We start from the raw sequence: 16,849 nt of genomic DNA, 5'->3' as shown, positions 1-16,849 counted from the left end.
ATTTAATTACACATACTTAAGAAAATATTCTCTACAGTTGCGTGCAAAGAATATACGATTTAAAAAAAAAATGGGAGTTGCATAGTTTTGATAGTATTTTTTCTGTCAATTATGTCCTTCATTTAAACTATTTAATTTAAATTTTTATCACTTTTATAATATTATTCAAATATTTTAAAAAAATATTTGTTAAGGGTTTTACATAAAAGTATTATTGACTCCTTAAAAAAAAGCACTATTGACAAAAATATAATGGAATACATCTATAATAATGGGATACTTTCAATAATGCTAAAAGTATTTTAGTACTTCCTCCATTTCTTTTCTTTTGATGTTTTAGGACTTCAACTTTATTTCAAAATATTTGATGTTTTAGGATTTTTAATATTTTTTATCCAATTTTACCCTTGTTGAAAAACACACTATTTAATTGGAAATTTCAATAATAAATGCAATTGAAGTTTCAATTTGTGTGGTGAGTGATAATTAAGTAGATTGGAATTTGGAGAAAAATCAAGGAGTAAATATATAGTAGCCAAAAAATATAAATAAGGGAATTTTAGTCTAAACCTTACAACTATTCCAATACTTGTGCAATCACCTAAAACATCAAAAGAAAAGAAATGGAGGGAGTACTATTTTGTCCTCGTGAGCTTAGCATAGTTAGTAGGGACAATGCATAAAATATGCAAGGTCTGTAATATCCCACTTGTCAGCTAATGGAATATTATCGGTTGAATGTGTCAGAGAATTATGAAATAATTAAATATGATGGAAATAATTATTATGTGATGTCAGCTAAACACAAGTTAAGTATCAAAGTCGGATTTAACACTTTTAAGACAGGGGCATTATAGTACTTTCCCGTGGAAGGGATATTTTTATTTGGATTTTACCCCCAAATATCTTCACTCTCTTTTCTTCTTCTCTCTTCCCTACTCTCTCACGCCTCTCTTCCTTCTTCTTCTTCTTTTCTTCTTCTTCCATCAATCCTTTCCAAACTATTTCCAAATCATGGAACAAGTTGTGTAAGTTTCCCAATAAAATTTTATGGTGCTAGAAGCTTGGATTAATAGGTAAGTTTCAATTCTTCTCTCCTTTAAGAAGTTAAGGTTTTGATTAAGTTGGATTCTTGAATGATCAAGCTTATGTTGTGGTTTGTACATAATCATGGAGGTATATAGAAGCTTGGGTTAGCAATTTTTCCATCTTAAAGCTCATAAAGAGATGTTCAAGGAAAGCTAGGTTTTTGATGCAGAGAAAAGTTGGAATTGGAGCTTAAGCTGGGGCTGTTGCTTAATCAATTAGGTGAGTGTTTCATTAATTTTGAATTTGAGGTTGATTATGGATGAATTTCATGAAATAGTGGTAAGCTCTAGTTCTGGTTTTTAATTCGTACCTATTTCTATGTAGCTTGGAATTGAATGATTACTGAAGTTTTGGATTCCTCATTCAATTCCCTATAGTTTGGACACAAATTTTGTATGATTCGGATTTGAAACGAGTTCGGAAAACATGTTTAAAGTTTGGTATTTTCTGCTGGATTCTGGCTGCGGATTTTCGAACAGGGCTTCATTAAAATGGTAAGAACTCTTTCCATGTAACTCTGAATTGAGTGGTTGTTATTGCTGTGGATAGCTAAGAAAATTCTCTACAGTTTAGACACAAGAATTATTAAATTCTATCAAGTATAGTAGGAGAAAATCTACCTGCAAGTTTGAGGAAAATTTCAGTCTCGTTTCTGTACCAATGTCCACTCTTTTGTTAAACTGTACAAATTGGATGGTTAATCCTCAAAACAAAAATTATATTTGGAATCCTGACACCCTAAGCTTTCCAACGAGTGGTCGTTTGCTCAAAACCGATATCGTTTGGTATTTTAATTAAATTGTTAAAGTCAAGGCATTGATGCTGGATATTGCAGGGTACGGGTTTTACATAAGTGAGTCATATTGAATGGACAAGGACTGAAGCAGAGGTCTGAAAATAAGGCTTCTAAGAGCAAGATAAGAGGGTTGAAGGGAAAGCAATGATATGAGCTTTGAGTTGTGGCAAAAGATATTGAGAGAATCAAGAACTTTTATGGTGAGTTCCATAGATAGTTTTCCCACCCTTTGGGATTATGTTTTTATCTTGTGAGGATAATATGAATATTAGGAATTTTATATGTTATGATTAGTTACCCAAATTATGCCATGCTTGCTAACTCATGAATACTTGCTGAAAAGATGTTTTACATGTTTTTATATATTTACTTAAGAATAAAACAAGTATTTAATATGTTGGTAAAGCGTGGCATGCGAGAGAATAATATTCATTATGTCCGGGTAGCATAAAATAAGAAAGGGGAAAGAACTAGAGCCTCGATATAGTTATCGAGAACTAGATAGTTAGCATGAATTATTTATGCTAGGATGTGAGAGATTGGATATCTTTTCACAAAGAAAGTTAAGCAAGAATCCTAAATATGAAAAGACGCGAAGTGTAATCTCTTCGCATATGTTTAAGATAATCAAGCATTATGTTAAGACGTGAATTGATGATTAATCTCTTCACATATGTAAGAATCAACAAGTAAGCATGAAAATGTTTAACCTTTCATGATATGTTTAAGATTAAGATTTATGATTAAAAATGAATATGTAGGTGACATGTCTCTTGCAATCCATGAAGGTATGTGTTGAATATTATCACAGAATCAATCAGATTCTGTCTTGTTTGACTTATTGTAAATACTAATTAATTGTAATTAGCTGTATTAGAATTAGCATTTAAAGGGAGAATAAGTAGCATTTATAGATAGAATAATTTCTCCTATTTTCTGGCAAGACTAGCACACTGCCTATTCTATAAATACCTCCTATGTACTGTTTTACAGATATATGAATATAGAGCATATTTCTATATGGTATCAGAGCAGCAAGAAATCCATAGGGTTTATTTTGCTTCCGTTTGTTTGTTTTTTCCCTTTTCTTCCCATCCCACATAATGTCTGATTCCATGTCTGATAGTGAGTCCCAGCACTCACCCAAACATTCTTCACCCAAACCTGAATCATCCCAACCTGTCAGGACATACCATGAAAATCACCCTGTTCAGATCACAACAATTCGGCTGAACGGTGCTAATTACTTTCGTTGGTCACAGTCTGTTCGGTTGTATCTCAGGGGGAGAGGAAAGATTGGCTACATCACTGGAGACAAGAAACAACCGGACAAGGCAGGCGCAGATTATGATACATGGGATGCTGAAAATTCTATGGTCATGACATGGTTAGTCAATTCTATGACCGAAGAGATAGGTGCGAACTATCTCTGTTATGATACCGCAAAAGATCTTTGGGAGAGTGTCTCTCAAATGTACTCTGATTTGGGAAACCAGTCCCAAATTTACGAATTAACTCTCCAGCTTGGAGAAATTCGGCAAGCTGAAGATTCAGTCACCAAATACTTCAATTGTCTCAAACGTATTTGGCAAGATCTGGATCTCTTCAATGAATATGAGTGGAAGTCACCTGAGGACTGCAAGCACTACAAGAAGATGGTGGATGTTAGCCGTGTCTTCAAATTTCTTGCAGGTTTAAATGTTGAGTTTGATGAGGTTCGTGGCCGAATCCTTGGTAGGAATCCTATCCCTCCAATTGGTGACGTCTTTGCGGAAGTGCGTCGCGAAGAGAGTCGTAGGCAAGTGATGCTCGGAAAAAAGATAGCCGCTGTCCCGCCACCGGTTGAAGGATCTGCCTTGGCCGTACCTCAAGTCAATCGCAAATCTTTCCCTAATCCGCGAGGTGGTGACAAGACTGATTTAGTTTGTGACTACTGTGGCCGCAATCGTCACACTCGAGAAACTTGTTACAAGCTACATGGTAGGCCAAACAATAGCAAGGCTGGTAAGTTTGGTCACCGACCTATGCCTACAACCAACGATGCTGCTTCATCTCCATTCACTAAGGAGCAAATGGACCACCTTCTTAAGCTTCTAAAGTTCAATTCATCTCCTAATACTCCTGTTGGTACTGTGGCACAAACAGGTAAGGATTCTTGGGCACTATCTGTCCAAAACCATTCCAACCCCTGGATAATAGATTCAGGGGCATCTGAACACATGACTAATTGCTCTCATCTATTCAATTCATATTTTCCTAGTTCAGGTTCTGAAAAAGTTAGGATAGCTGATGGTAGTTATTCCAGTATTGCAGGTAAAGGCAACATAAAAATATCAGAGCAAATCACTTTGCAATCTGTTTTACATGTTCCCAAATTTGCTTGTAATCTTCTATCTGTTCATAAACTGTCTGAGGACTCTAACTGTTCTGTTCTTTTTCGTCCATCTACTTGTATTTTTCAGGACCAGAACTCGGGGAAGACGATTGGAACTGCTAGAGAGATTAATGGACTGTACTACTTTGATGAAACTCCTCTTGGTAATACAGCAATGTTCGGTTCAAGCCGTATAAGTCCACCTCTTGTTTCAAATAAAATCATGTTATGGCATAAAAGATTAGGCCATCCTAGTTTTTCTTATCTTCAGCATTTGTTTCCTGAATTTTCCAAAGAAATAAGTTCCTCGCAATTTCATTGTGATGCTTGTCATTTAGCTAAAGATCATCGTGTGTCTTTTAATTCAAGAGGTTATTCTGCTTCCAAACCTTTTTATCTAATTCATAGCGATGTTTGGGGTCCTTCAAAAATTAAAACTTTATCTAGAAAAAAATGGTTTGTGACATTTATTGATGATCATACACGGGTGTGTTGGGTTTACCTCATGGAAAAGAAATCAGAAGTTGAACAAAGGTTTCAAGATTTTTTTAACATGATTAAAAATCAATTTAATACCACGATTGGCATTCTAAGGTCTGACAATGGCACTGAATACTTCAATAAATATTTAAGTACATTCCTAGTAACTAATGGGATAATTCATCAATCCACTTGTCGTGATACTCCACAACAAAATGGTATTGCTGAAAGAAAAAATAGACATCTCCTAGAAGTTACTAGAGCTATTATGTTTTCTATGAATGTACCTAAGTATCTTTGGGGTAATGCTTTATTAACTGCTTGTTACCTCATCAATCGAATGCCATCCCGTGTGTTACAATATGAGACTCCTGTGCAGGTGTTACAAAATAATTTTCCCACTTCTCGCATTATTACAAATCTTCCCCTTAGAGTCTTTGGTTGTCTCTGTTATGTTTACATCCCAAATATTTTTCGTTCCAAGTTGGATCCTAAAGCCGAAAAATGTGTTTTTCTTGGCTATGCTTCCAATAAAAAGGGATACAAATGTTTTAACCCAATTACAAAGAAATTTTTTGAAAGCATGGATGTCCACTTTGTTGAAGATCAACCTTTTTTTGAAAAAAATTCTCTTCAGGGGGAGGGTCAAAGTAGTAATGAGGAAGATAATTTTTGGGAAATTTTACCGGTTCTAGATGATATTGTAACAAATGATCACCTAGATGCTAAGATAATAGAACCTAGAAAATCTAACCTTGAATTGCCAGAACATATAGTATTTGAAACAGAGGGTGAAGAGGGAGAAACACTGAATAAAAATCCTGAACTTAAAGTATATGTTCGGAAAAAATTTCACAAAGATGGTACAGACCCCATTGTCTTTCCAGTAGAAGTTCAATCGGATTCTCCAAGTGAAGGTCCTACTGATAATCCATCTTCTAGTTCCTCCGGTAATTCTTCTCACTCATCCAATGATTTACCTGATTTGTCTTTTCCTGATATTAATCTTCCAATTGCTTTGAGAAAAAATATTCCAGACCTCAATATCCCTATTGCTGAAAGAAAACGTGCCCGTACATGCACTAAACACCCCATGTCTAATTACTTGTCATATGACAAGTTATCACACACTCACAAAGCATATGTGTCTAGGATTTCTAATTTGTTTGTGCCCAGAACTATTCAGGAAGCATTAGGTGATCCGAATTGGAAATTAGCAGTGAAAGAAGAGATGAATGCTTTGAACAAAAGTAACACTTGGTGTATCACTGATCTACCTTATGACAAAAAGGCAGTAGGATGTAAGTGGGTCTTTACAGTGAAGTGCAAGGCTGATGGAAGTGTGGAAAGATACAAAGCAAGATTAGTAGCAAAAGGATTCACTCAAACTCATGGTATAGATTATCAGGAGACTTTTGCCCCGGTTGCTAAGATCAATTCCATCAGAATTCTTCTCTCTCTTGCAGTAAATTTCAACTGGACCCTACATCAATATGATGTTAAAAACGCCTTCTTAAATGGAGAATTACATGAAGAAGTATATATGACCTTGCCTCCAGGATTTGAAGATAAGCTTGGAAGAGGTAAAGTTTGCAGATTGAAGAAATCCTTGTATGGATTAAAACAATCGCCAAGGGCCTGGTTTGAGAGATTTGGAAGTGTTGTCAAGAGACATGGCTTCACCCAAAGTCAAGCAGATCACACTATGTTCTTCAAACACTCACGTGAAGGTAAGATTGCCATCTTAATAGTGTATGTTGATGACATTATTATGACAGGAGATGATATTGGAGAGATTAGTGATCTAAAGAGAAGACTTGAGGCTGAGTTCGACATCAAGGATCTTGGAAAATTAAAATACTTTCTTGGTATGGAGTTTGCAAGATCGAAAGAAGGAATTTTCCTCAACCAGCGGAAGTATATACTTGATTTACTCACAGAAACAAGGATGACAGGGTGTAAGGCAGCAGAAACACCAATGGATCCTAATGTGAAACTAAAATCAGCTGCTGAAGATGAAATAATAGATAGAGAACGCTATCAACGGTTGGCTGGTAGGCTAATTTATCTGTCACATACAAGGCCTGATATAGCATTTGCTGTGAGCGTAATAAGCCAATTTATGCATGCACCAGGGCCAACCCACTTTGAAGCTGTTTTCAGAATATTGAGATATTTAAAGGGAACTCCAGGAAAAGGGTTAATGTTCAGAAACAGAGGGCATATACAGGTTGAAGCCTATACAGATGCTGACTGGGCAGGTAATATAAATGATCGGAAGTCTACATCTGGTTACTGTACCTTTGTAGGTGGAAACTTAGTTACATGGAGGAGCAAAAAACAAAATGTTGTAGCCAGGAGCAGTGCAGAGGCTGAATTTCGATCGGTGGCTCATGGTTTTTGTGAAGTACTATGGATCAAAAAATTCATGCAAGAATTGAAGATTGCAGGCCCAACTCCAATGAAAGTTTATTGCGATAATAAGGCAGCTATTTCTATTGCTCATAACCCTGTTCTACATGATAGAACGAAACATGTTGAAGTGGACAAGCACTTTATTAAAGAAAAAATTGACAGTGGTGAGATTTGTATGTCCTATATACCTACCAAAAGCCAAGTAGCAGATGTCCTCACAAAGAGCCTACCCAAGAGACAGTTCGATGACATGGTGTGCAAGCTTGCTATGAATGACATATTCATGCCAGCTTGAGGGGGAGTGTTGAATATTATCACAGAATCAATCAGATTCTGTCTTGTTTGACTTATTGTAAATACTAATTAATTGTAATTAGCTGTATTAGAATTAGTATTTAAAGGGAGAATAAGTAGCATTTATAGATAGAATAATTTCTCCTATTTTCTGGCAAGACTAGCACACTGCCTATTCTATAAATACCTCCTATGTACTGTTTTACAGATATATGAATATAGAGCATATTTCTATAGTATGGATTCAAGGGGTTCTCATGATGGGAACGATTTAAGCCGTAAGGGACCCGCATGTCACTGAGTAAGTAAGATGTAGGTGTTCGTGTCTCTTGTTATCCACGCCAGGGGGATACGAGAGGTTCTCGACCTAAGGGGAATGGTTCAAGCCGCAAGGGACCCGCACGACACCGAGGGAGTCCGATGTACGTACATCGGTCATGTATGGGATTGATCTCGGGGTTACTCCACCCGGGACTATCCGTAAAATGAATCAAGATAATAATGTTTGTTCAACGCTAACCAAGTATGACCCTGACTTTATTTATGTTTATGTTGCAAGAAATGAATTTATGTAAGATTATGTTTATGAGCAATAGCACGAGATGCTATTAGACAAGTATAAGATATGAAATAGATCAAGTAAAGAATGTTATGCCGATGACGATCTTAGGTTCCCCTAATCGTCCGGTTTAGGATTGCGTCATGAATATGTTATGTTAAGTCTTGATGCGTTTAACGTATCTTGAGTTAGCGGTCCTAGGATCCCTTGACCGCCATGACACGTATGATAGTAAGCCTATAACAAGTAAGATGAATTATGACGGCCCTAATATGCACAACCGTCTAAGTATGCAAGTCCCCACACACGTATAATCAACCGTCAGGTTGTAATGTAGACACGTGGTGACCGTAGGTTTCCCCTTGAGGTTGCCTTTAGCCTAGGATTAGGTGGAACTCACTGAGACATTAAGTCTCATCCCAATCCTTATTTGTTTCAGATAAACAGGTTGGATTGCAAGCTAGTAGCCGGATGGATATTTTAGCAAGTGCTCGTTCGTACCCGCTGCAGAATGATTGTGGATTCAAGGATGCATTTATTATATTTTAGACAAGAGGTGTAGTATTGTTTTTGTACGAAAGCGTATTGTTGTCTAATATATTCATTCGAAGTTTTTTTTATGTTGTAAATTTTAATGTATCCAGTACTAAAGATAACACACGTGCTAAACTTTCTAGATACGTTTAGTATGGGTGTTACATTTGGTATCAGAGCAGGTCGATTCAGACCGTGCCTTGGGTCATTAAGTTACAACTAAGGAAGTGGGACCATTGTGTTCCAGGTAAATGTTTTAATTGTTGATGTTAGTTGAGCCTGATCAACTCAATTTAACATTTGACGGTTAGAACGGATGCCTGAGAGCTGAATAGGACCCAGGAGGAACGAAGTATGTGATGAAGATTATCTGAGAAGGTTGAAGACGCTATAATGAAGTAATCAGGTCGCCTATTAGTGATGTTGAGCGTGTACAAGACTGTTAGTCGGATAGAAAGAGTACGTGTTCTGACAAGAGAAAATACATGTAAGATTCAGAAAGTCCTTTCTTGTGATTCAAAGTGATGATCAAGGCATCATGTGAGGTGATCGGTATCTGAATAATAAGTGCCATACGGGTGAAGGTAACAACATCTGAACATTATCCGAAAGAGATGTTTTGAAGATACGAATTATGAACGAAAAGATTCATACCCTCCTATGCCATATTTGTTAAGTGATGACGATACTTGCTAATGATGTCAAAATTATAATTTTCTTTCAACTTTTAAAAGTGAAGACGACATTAAGGGACTTGGAAATGAATTATTCTAAAAACATGATATTTTCATTTTCTGAAACCGATGACACACGCCATAAGTGAGTAAGTTCACTTAAGACGTGCGGACTTCCAGACCAACTCGTCAGTGGCGAGCTTGGGACGAGATTCAAACCTTTTTCAAAACATAGAAACTCGTCTTGTGACTCTGTAGTACCGTTATCGGTTTGGTTTCAAAATGATTTCCTTAAAAAGGTTATACATATTTTATTCCAAGAATCCGTATACCAATGTTTATAAGATTTCTTAAAGTAAAAAGATAGAACAAGTATCGTTATTACCTAACAGTATGTGGCACTTGAGGTATGCAAACACTATGGAAATTAAAATTTGAAGAAGTGAACAACAATGTTCTTCAAAAGGGTCATATGAGACGTACAAGTATATGCTAAGAATGTTCAAGTGCAAGCGGACTAAGTCGGAAAGTTTAAGAGCATGTGAACCAAAGACTGGTTTATAGATGTCAAGTATAATGGAAACACTTAAATTTGCTTATCCATGATAAGTTATATGAGTTACCGATGGAATTCGGGTGCAATGAGATCAGAATATTTCCTAAGACTCTGAAAAGAGAGTGAAGATATTTTGGGGTAAAATCCAAATAAAAATATCCCTTCCACGGGAAAGTACTATAATGCCCCTGTCTTAAAAGTGTTAAATCCGACTTTGATACTTAACTTGTGTTTAGCTGACATCACATAATAATTATTTCCATCATATTTAATTATTTCATAATTCTCTGACACATTCAACCGATAATATTCCATTAGCTGACAAGTGGGATACAGATTAGAGATAATTAGACCAATATGTTGTAAGAATAAGTTATGATTATGATGTTTTTACGTTAAGCTAAGACTATGAGAAGGATGATTCCGACAATGCAATGATTATTTCAAGATGTTATGTTTGAACTCAGTACCCATTAAGTGATTTCTAAATTTCGGGGACGAAATTCTTTTAAGGGGGGTAGAGTGTAATATCCCACTTGTCAGCTAATGGAATATTATCGGTTGAATGTGTCAGAGAATTATGAAATAATTAAATATGATGGAAATAATTATTATGTGATGTCAGCTAAACACAAGTTAAGTATCAAAGTCGGATTTAACACTTTTAAGACAGGGGCATTATAGTACTTTCCCGTGGAAGGGATATTTTTATTTGGATTTTACCCCAAAATATCTTCACTCTCTTTTCTTCTTCTCTCTTCCCTACTCTCTCACGCCTCTCTTCCTTCTTCTTCTTCTTTTCTTCTTCTTCCATCAATCCTTTCCAAACTATTTCCAAATCATGGAACAAGTTGTGTAAGTTTCCCAATAAAATTTTATGGTGCTAGAAGCTTGGATTAATAGGTAAGTTTCAATTCTTCTCTCCTTTAAGAAGTTAAGGTTTTGATTAAGTTGGATTCTTGAATGATCAAGCTTATGTTGTGGTTTGTACATAATCATGGAGGTATATAGAAGCTTGGGTTAGCAATTTTTCCATCTTAAAGCTCATAAAGAGATGTTCAAGGAAAGCTAGGTTTTTGATGCAGAGAAAAGTTGGAATTGGAGCTTAAGCTGGGGCTGTTGCTTAATCAATTAGGTGAGTGTTTCATTAATTTTGAATTTGAGGTTGATTATGGATGAATTTCATGAAATAGTGGTAAGCTCTAGTTCTGGTTTTTAATTCGTACCTATTTCTATGTAGCTTGGAATTGAATGATTACTGAAGTTTTGGATTCCTCATTCAATTCCCTATAGTTTGGACACAAATTTTGTATGATTCGGATTTGAAACGAGTTCGGAAAACATGTTTAAAGTTTGGTATTTTCTGCTGGATTCTGGCTGCGGATTTTCGAACAGGGCTTCATTAAAATGGTAAGAACTCTTTCCATGTAACTCTGAATTGAGTGGTTGTTATTGCTGTGGATAGCTAACAAAATTCTCTACAGTTTAGACACAAGAATTATTAAATTCTATCAAGTATAGTAGGAGAAAATATACCTGCAAGTTTGAGGAAAATTTCAGTCTCGTTTCTGTACCAATGTCCACTCTTTTGTTAAACTGTACAAATTGGATGGTTAATCCTCAAAACAAAAATTATATTTGGAATCCTGACACCCTAAGCTTTCCAACGAGTGGTCGTTTGCTCAAAACCGATATCGTTTGGTATTTTAATTAAATTGTTAAAGTCAAGGCATTGATGCTGGATATTGCAGGGTACGGGTTTTGCATAAGTGAGTCATATTGAATGGACAAGGACTGAAGCAGAGGTCTGAAAATAAGGCTTCTAAGAGCAAGATAAGAGGGTTGAAGGGAAAGCAATGATATGAGCTTTGAGTTGTGGCAAAAGATATTGAGAGAATCAAGAACTTTTATGGTGAGTTCCATAGATAGTTTTCCCACCCTTTGGGATTATGTTTTTATCTTGTGAGGATAATATGAATATTAGGAATTTTATATGTTATGATTAGTTACCCAAATTATGCCATGCTTGCTAACTCATGAATACTTGCTGAAAAGATGTTTTACATGTTTTTATATATTTACTTAAGAATAAAACAAGTATTTAATATGTTGGTAAAGCGTGGCATGCGAGAGAATAATATTCATTATGTCCGGGTAGCATAAAATAAGAAAGGGGAAAGAACTAGAGCCTCGATATAGTTATCGAGAACTAGATAGTTAGCATGAATTATTTATGCTAGGATGTGAGAGATTGGATATCTTTTCACAAAGAAAGTTAAGCAAGAATCCTAAATATGAAAAGACGCGAAGTGTAATCTCTTCGCATATGTTTAAGATAATCAAGCATTATGTTAAGACGTGAATTGATGATTAATCTCTTCACATATGTAAGAATCAACAAGTAAGCATGAAAATGTTTAACCTTTCATGATATGTTTAAGATTAAGATTTATGATTAAAAATGAATATGTAGGTGACATGTCTCTTGCAATCCATGAAGGTATGGATTCAAGGGGTTCTCATGATGGGAACGATTTAAGCCGTAAGGGACCCGCATGTCACTGAGTAAGTAAGATGTAGGTGTTCGTGTCTCTTGTAATCCACGCCAGGGGGATACGAGAGGTTCTCGACCTAAGGGGAATGGTTCAAGCCGCAAGGGACCCGCACGACACCGAGGGAGTCCGATGTACGTACATCGGTCATGTATGGGATTGATCTCGGGGTTACTCCACCCGGGACTATCCGTAAAATGAATCAAGATAATAATGTTTGTTCAACGCTAACCAAGTATGACCCTGACTTTATTTATGTTTATGTTGCAAGAAATGAATTTATGTAAGATTATGTTTATGAGCAATAGCACGAGATGCTATTAGACAAGTATAAGATATGAAATAGATCAAGTAAAGAATGTTATGCCGATGACGATCTTAGGTTCCCCTAATCGTCCGGTTTAGGATTGCGTCATGAATATGTTATGTTAAGTCTTGATGCGTTTAACGTATCTTGAGTTAGCGGTCCTAGGATCCCTTGACCGCCATGACACGTATGATAGTAAGCCTATAACAAGTAAGATGAATTATGACGGCCCTAGTATGCACAACCGTCTAAGTATGCAAGTCCCCACACACGTATAATCAACCGTCAGGTTGTAATGTAGACACGTGGTGACCGTAGGTTTCCCCTTGAGGTTGCCTTTAGCCTAGGATTAGGTGGAACTCACTGAGACATTAAGTCTCATCCCAATCCTTATTTGTTTCAGATAAACAGGTTGGATTGCAAGCTAGTAGCCGGATGGATATTTTAGCAAGTGCTCGTTCGTACCCGCTGCAGAATGATTGTGGATTCAAGGATGCATTTATTATATTTTAGACAAGAGGTGTAGTATTGTTTTTGTACGAAAGCGTATTGTTGTCTAATATATTCATTCGAAGTTTTTTTTATGTTGTAAATTTTAATGTATCCAGTACTAAAGATAACACACGTGCTAAACTTTCTAGATACGTTTAGTATGGGTGTTACAAGGTCCGAGGTTCAAACCCCGGCCATAAAAAAAAACTATTTTAAATTTTGGGAAAAAATGTGCATTTTTTTTGCTAGGCAGGGAGTAAGGACAAACATCAAGAGGAAACACTAACATCCCAACTAGGTTGGCTCCCCGGGAAACCTCCATCCTATGCCGCCAAACTCTAAAATATTATTAAAAAAAGGAAAAATATGTACAAGAAGAGGGGGAACTAGACCAAAACCCTCGAAAGAAAATAAACAGTAAAATGCGCAAAAAAACTACAGCAAACTATGGAAGCCTGTTGGTAGGCAAACCAACTCTACCACGAAAGAAATCCATATACAACTCCGTCGACAGTGGAGGAAACTTCATTGCCCCAAAGAGCCCAAAGATTCGGTTGAAAATTTTCTCTAACATTCGGCTGAAAAAAATGTACATCATTGACAAATAAATTGCAAAAAGTATTTAATTAATCATTATGCTTTTATCAAATTAGTCTTATATTTAAGGATAGATGTAGTATAAACAATTATGCTTTTACCAATTCAGTCTTATATTTAAGGATATATGTAGTATAAACAATTACAAGTTTCCTTACAAGCAAAAAAAAAATTTAATGCAATTTTTCATATATGATTCATTCCTAGCAAAGCAATCGTACATGTCATGCTCTAACATGTTCTAACTTATCGGAAAAAAAAAATCCAACTTTATATTTTTGAATTCGAGCAATAAAATCGATGAAATTTTATTTATCGTCGTTGATAGTTAGGATATGATAGAGACAATATATGATATAAAACTAGATAAAGACATGATATGATATGAACATGATAATCATTAATCCAATCACGTGTTTGAGACGCACATGATAACAAAGAGGATATCATTGTATTTAAACAAAGAATTACTCTCACAATTAATTAAATATTGTAAAAATGACATGTAATTAATTATAATAACAAATACATGACATCATTATTTTGAAAATGACAACATTTAAAAAGCGGCAGAATAAACCAAGTTGCTTGGGCTCTGGTGGCAAGGAGCTCCTTCCAAGGACGTACCCGGGGAATACCGGGTTCGATTCCCAGGGGGAACAACGCTTGGCCAGTACGCATGCCTCTACGTACGAGCCGGATTAGTCGTCCATCGTTGATGGGTCGGAAATCGGTGCGAAAGCCAAAAAAAAAAAGGTGGCAGAATATCACGATAATAAATAAGGAATGATTTTTTAATTCTATCAAGATAGGCTCTAACCTAGCCTATACTCAGGATAAAAATTATAAAGAAAAAGTCATGATAGGATAAGAAAATGATTTATTTTATCATATCTCTTTGGTGCATAAAACATGAGATTTAAGTAGGATATGATTAATATATCATATCCCGTCTCCCTCCTGACCATCAAACGGACCCTAAATAATTTAAGTATGATATGATTAATATATCACATCCCGTCACCCTCCTGACCATCAAACGGACCCTTAATGATTGAAAATAATTCTAACAAAAAACGATTTAAAAACACTATCACCAATTTGAGTGATTAAGCAATTTTAGGAATCCCTAAAAAAAAGTATTTTAGAGAATTTTAGTGATTAATTTTAGGTCTCACCTTTTTGTGCAACAAAAAAAATGCACTATTAGAAAATGTATTTGCTCTGGAGAACGTAACACTGTTCACCGTCTCTTTCAATCAACCAACCCTTTACACCGCCTATCCCCAATCCCAACCGATGCCTCCTAAACCAGACATAATATCTTAGCCTTGCCTTCAAGATGCCTCCCCTTCAAAGATCGTCCCTAAATCCAAGCCAAACAACCAGAAAACCTTCGCACAAGCTGTACAAAATGTCTGCGATATCCCTATGAGCCAGCTCCCCAAAACCATTGTCAAAGGCAATCATCATGCTATTACAATCCCTGAGGAGGAATACGAACTAGGTATGGTAGCATGCAAGTTCAACTTGCACGCCAAGATCATCTGGCCAAAGGGGGCCACTCCCCTCACCACGTTTACCTTGCGTGAAAAGCTACAGGCGATCTGGAAATCTTTTGGGCGTTGGGGTATCTCTTTTATTGGAAAGGGATACTATGAGCTTTGTTTTTCATCCATCGAAGATGCCAGAAGAGCAAGATCGATTGGTTCCTTGAATCTAAACCCAGGTTTACTAAAGCTCTTTGCTTGGACCAATGATTTCAATCCGAGTACGCAGAAGAACTCATCAGCCCAGGTGTGGCTTCGGATCTACGGCCTTCCTCAGGAATACTGGAGACCTAAGATTCTTTTTGCGATTGCGAGTAGCGCAGGTAACCCTATCTGCACCGATGCAAGCACAGGTAAGAATATGTTCGAACGCACCTTTGGTTTATTCGCTAGGGTTTTAATTGATATTGATCTGGAAAATGAACGATTGTATAAGGTACTGGTCAAAAGGAAAGGATTTGCAATGTTTGTTGACCTTGATTATGAACAAATCCCTGACTATTGCACAAGTTGTAGAATGATCGGGCACCAATTGAACAACTGTAGGAAACAGGTTAACAATGACAACCGCAATATTGAACAAGGCCGAAACACCAACAATGAAAAAGGTAAAACCACAGAGGTGGTGAATCTGGATACTGAAGTTGTTGATTTGGACAAAGAGGTACCTGAACAGGACCCTCTGATAGTTGAAAATAACCCTGATGCTTCAAAAAGGGTGCAAAATAATGATACTGAATCGTTGACAGCAGGGCACTTTCAACACATGGAGAAATTAGAAAAGATGCTGAAGTTGAAAAGGAGGCACCTGAACCTCTAATAGCTACACAAAGCTGTGCTGCTCCAATAGGAAACATTGAAACCGAAACATTGTGTTATGACAGGGCACAATTAACAGTTCAACAAAATGTGGATATTGATGATTCAAGCTCACAGGATTCTGAGTTTGTTGATGCAACTCAGATTAATGAGGATATAATTACTTCACCGACACCTAGCAATGATCAAAAAGAACCTACGCCGGTGTGAATCCAGAAAGATATTGCTTTTCTCAACGAATCATGGGCCAATCTCGCGGAACAAACAGCTGATGGGGATATTGCAAATTCAATGAAACATGTTGATGAAGGAGAACACTCCGAACAAAGGAGGATCCTGGAGAAAGAAATAGATGCTGCACTAATCAGAGAAGATGAAGTCAATTTGCAGGCCTCTGGTTTTCAGTTGGTTACTCACAAGGCAAAGAATAAAGCCCAGAAATCAAAGTATACATCTGTCAAAAATAAATATGAAACTAGGTCTAAGCCTAGTAACCCTAAACCTTTCCTATGAAGATCATCTTCTGGAATATCCGGGGTATTGCCAACGCCCCTTCAAGATTGGCACTTCAAAATCTCATCCTTGTAAATAAACCAGACTTTATATTTTTAGCTGAACCTTGGATCAGCTATGATAGATTCCCTCAAACCTGGTTTCTCAGACTTGGTTATAAACTTTTTGCTAGCAATACCAGACAAAACAACAACCCAAACCTTTGGTGCTTTTGCTCTTTTAACCTAAACCCAACAATTGTTGCTTCA

The 16,849-nt window shown here is 36.5% G+C and overlaps 2 long non-coding RNA genes across 10 annotated transcripts; both read left to right on the top strand.

The window, feature by feature from the left end:
• Positions 1-722: 722 nt before the first annotated feature.
• Positions 723-8,707, top strand: LOC146905984 (uncharacterized). Of its 5 annotated transcripts, none has more exons than XR_015018082.1 (5): positions 723-1,076; positions 1,185-1,308; positions 1,414-1,583; positions 1,925-2,085; positions 8,447-8,629. It is a non-coding gene; the product is annotated as an uncharacterized LOC146905984 (long non-coding RNA). The 5 variants fall into 5 exon arrangements; XR_015018079.1 differs by having other exon boundaries at positions 1,177-1,308; XR_015018080.1 differs by adding an exon at positions 8,685-8,707 and having other exon boundaries at positions 724-1,308; positions 8,447-8,563.
• Positions 8,708-10,115: 1,408 nt separating this feature from the next.
• Positions 10,116-13,301, top strand: LOC146905983 (uncharacterized). 5 transcript variants are annotated; one of them, XR_015018075.1, is made up of 6 exons: positions 10,116-10,674; positions 10,783-10,906; positions 11,012-11,181; positions 11,523-11,683; positions 13,034-13,150; positions 13,272-13,301. It is a non-coding gene; the product is annotated as an uncharacterized LOC146905983 (long non-coding RNA). The 5 variants fall into 5 exon arrangements; XR_015018073.1 differs by having other exon boundaries at positions 10,775-10,906; XR_015018072.1 differs by having other exon boundaries at positions 10,119-10,906.
• Positions 13,302-16,849: the final 3,548 nt, after the last annotated feature.

Source organism: Medicago sativa, chromosome 7 (assembly GCF_051527215.1).
Source record: "Medicago sativa cultivar Bolivia chromosome 7, Bolivia_mono, whole genome shotgun sequence".
NCBI classification, from domain to species: domain Eukaryota; kingdom Viridiplantae; phylum Streptophyta; class Magnoliopsida; order Fabales; family Fabaceae; genus Medicago; species Medicago sativa.
The sequence above is the reverse complement of the archived record's forward strand: the minus strand, read 5'-3'. Positions and strand labels throughout refer to the sequence as shown.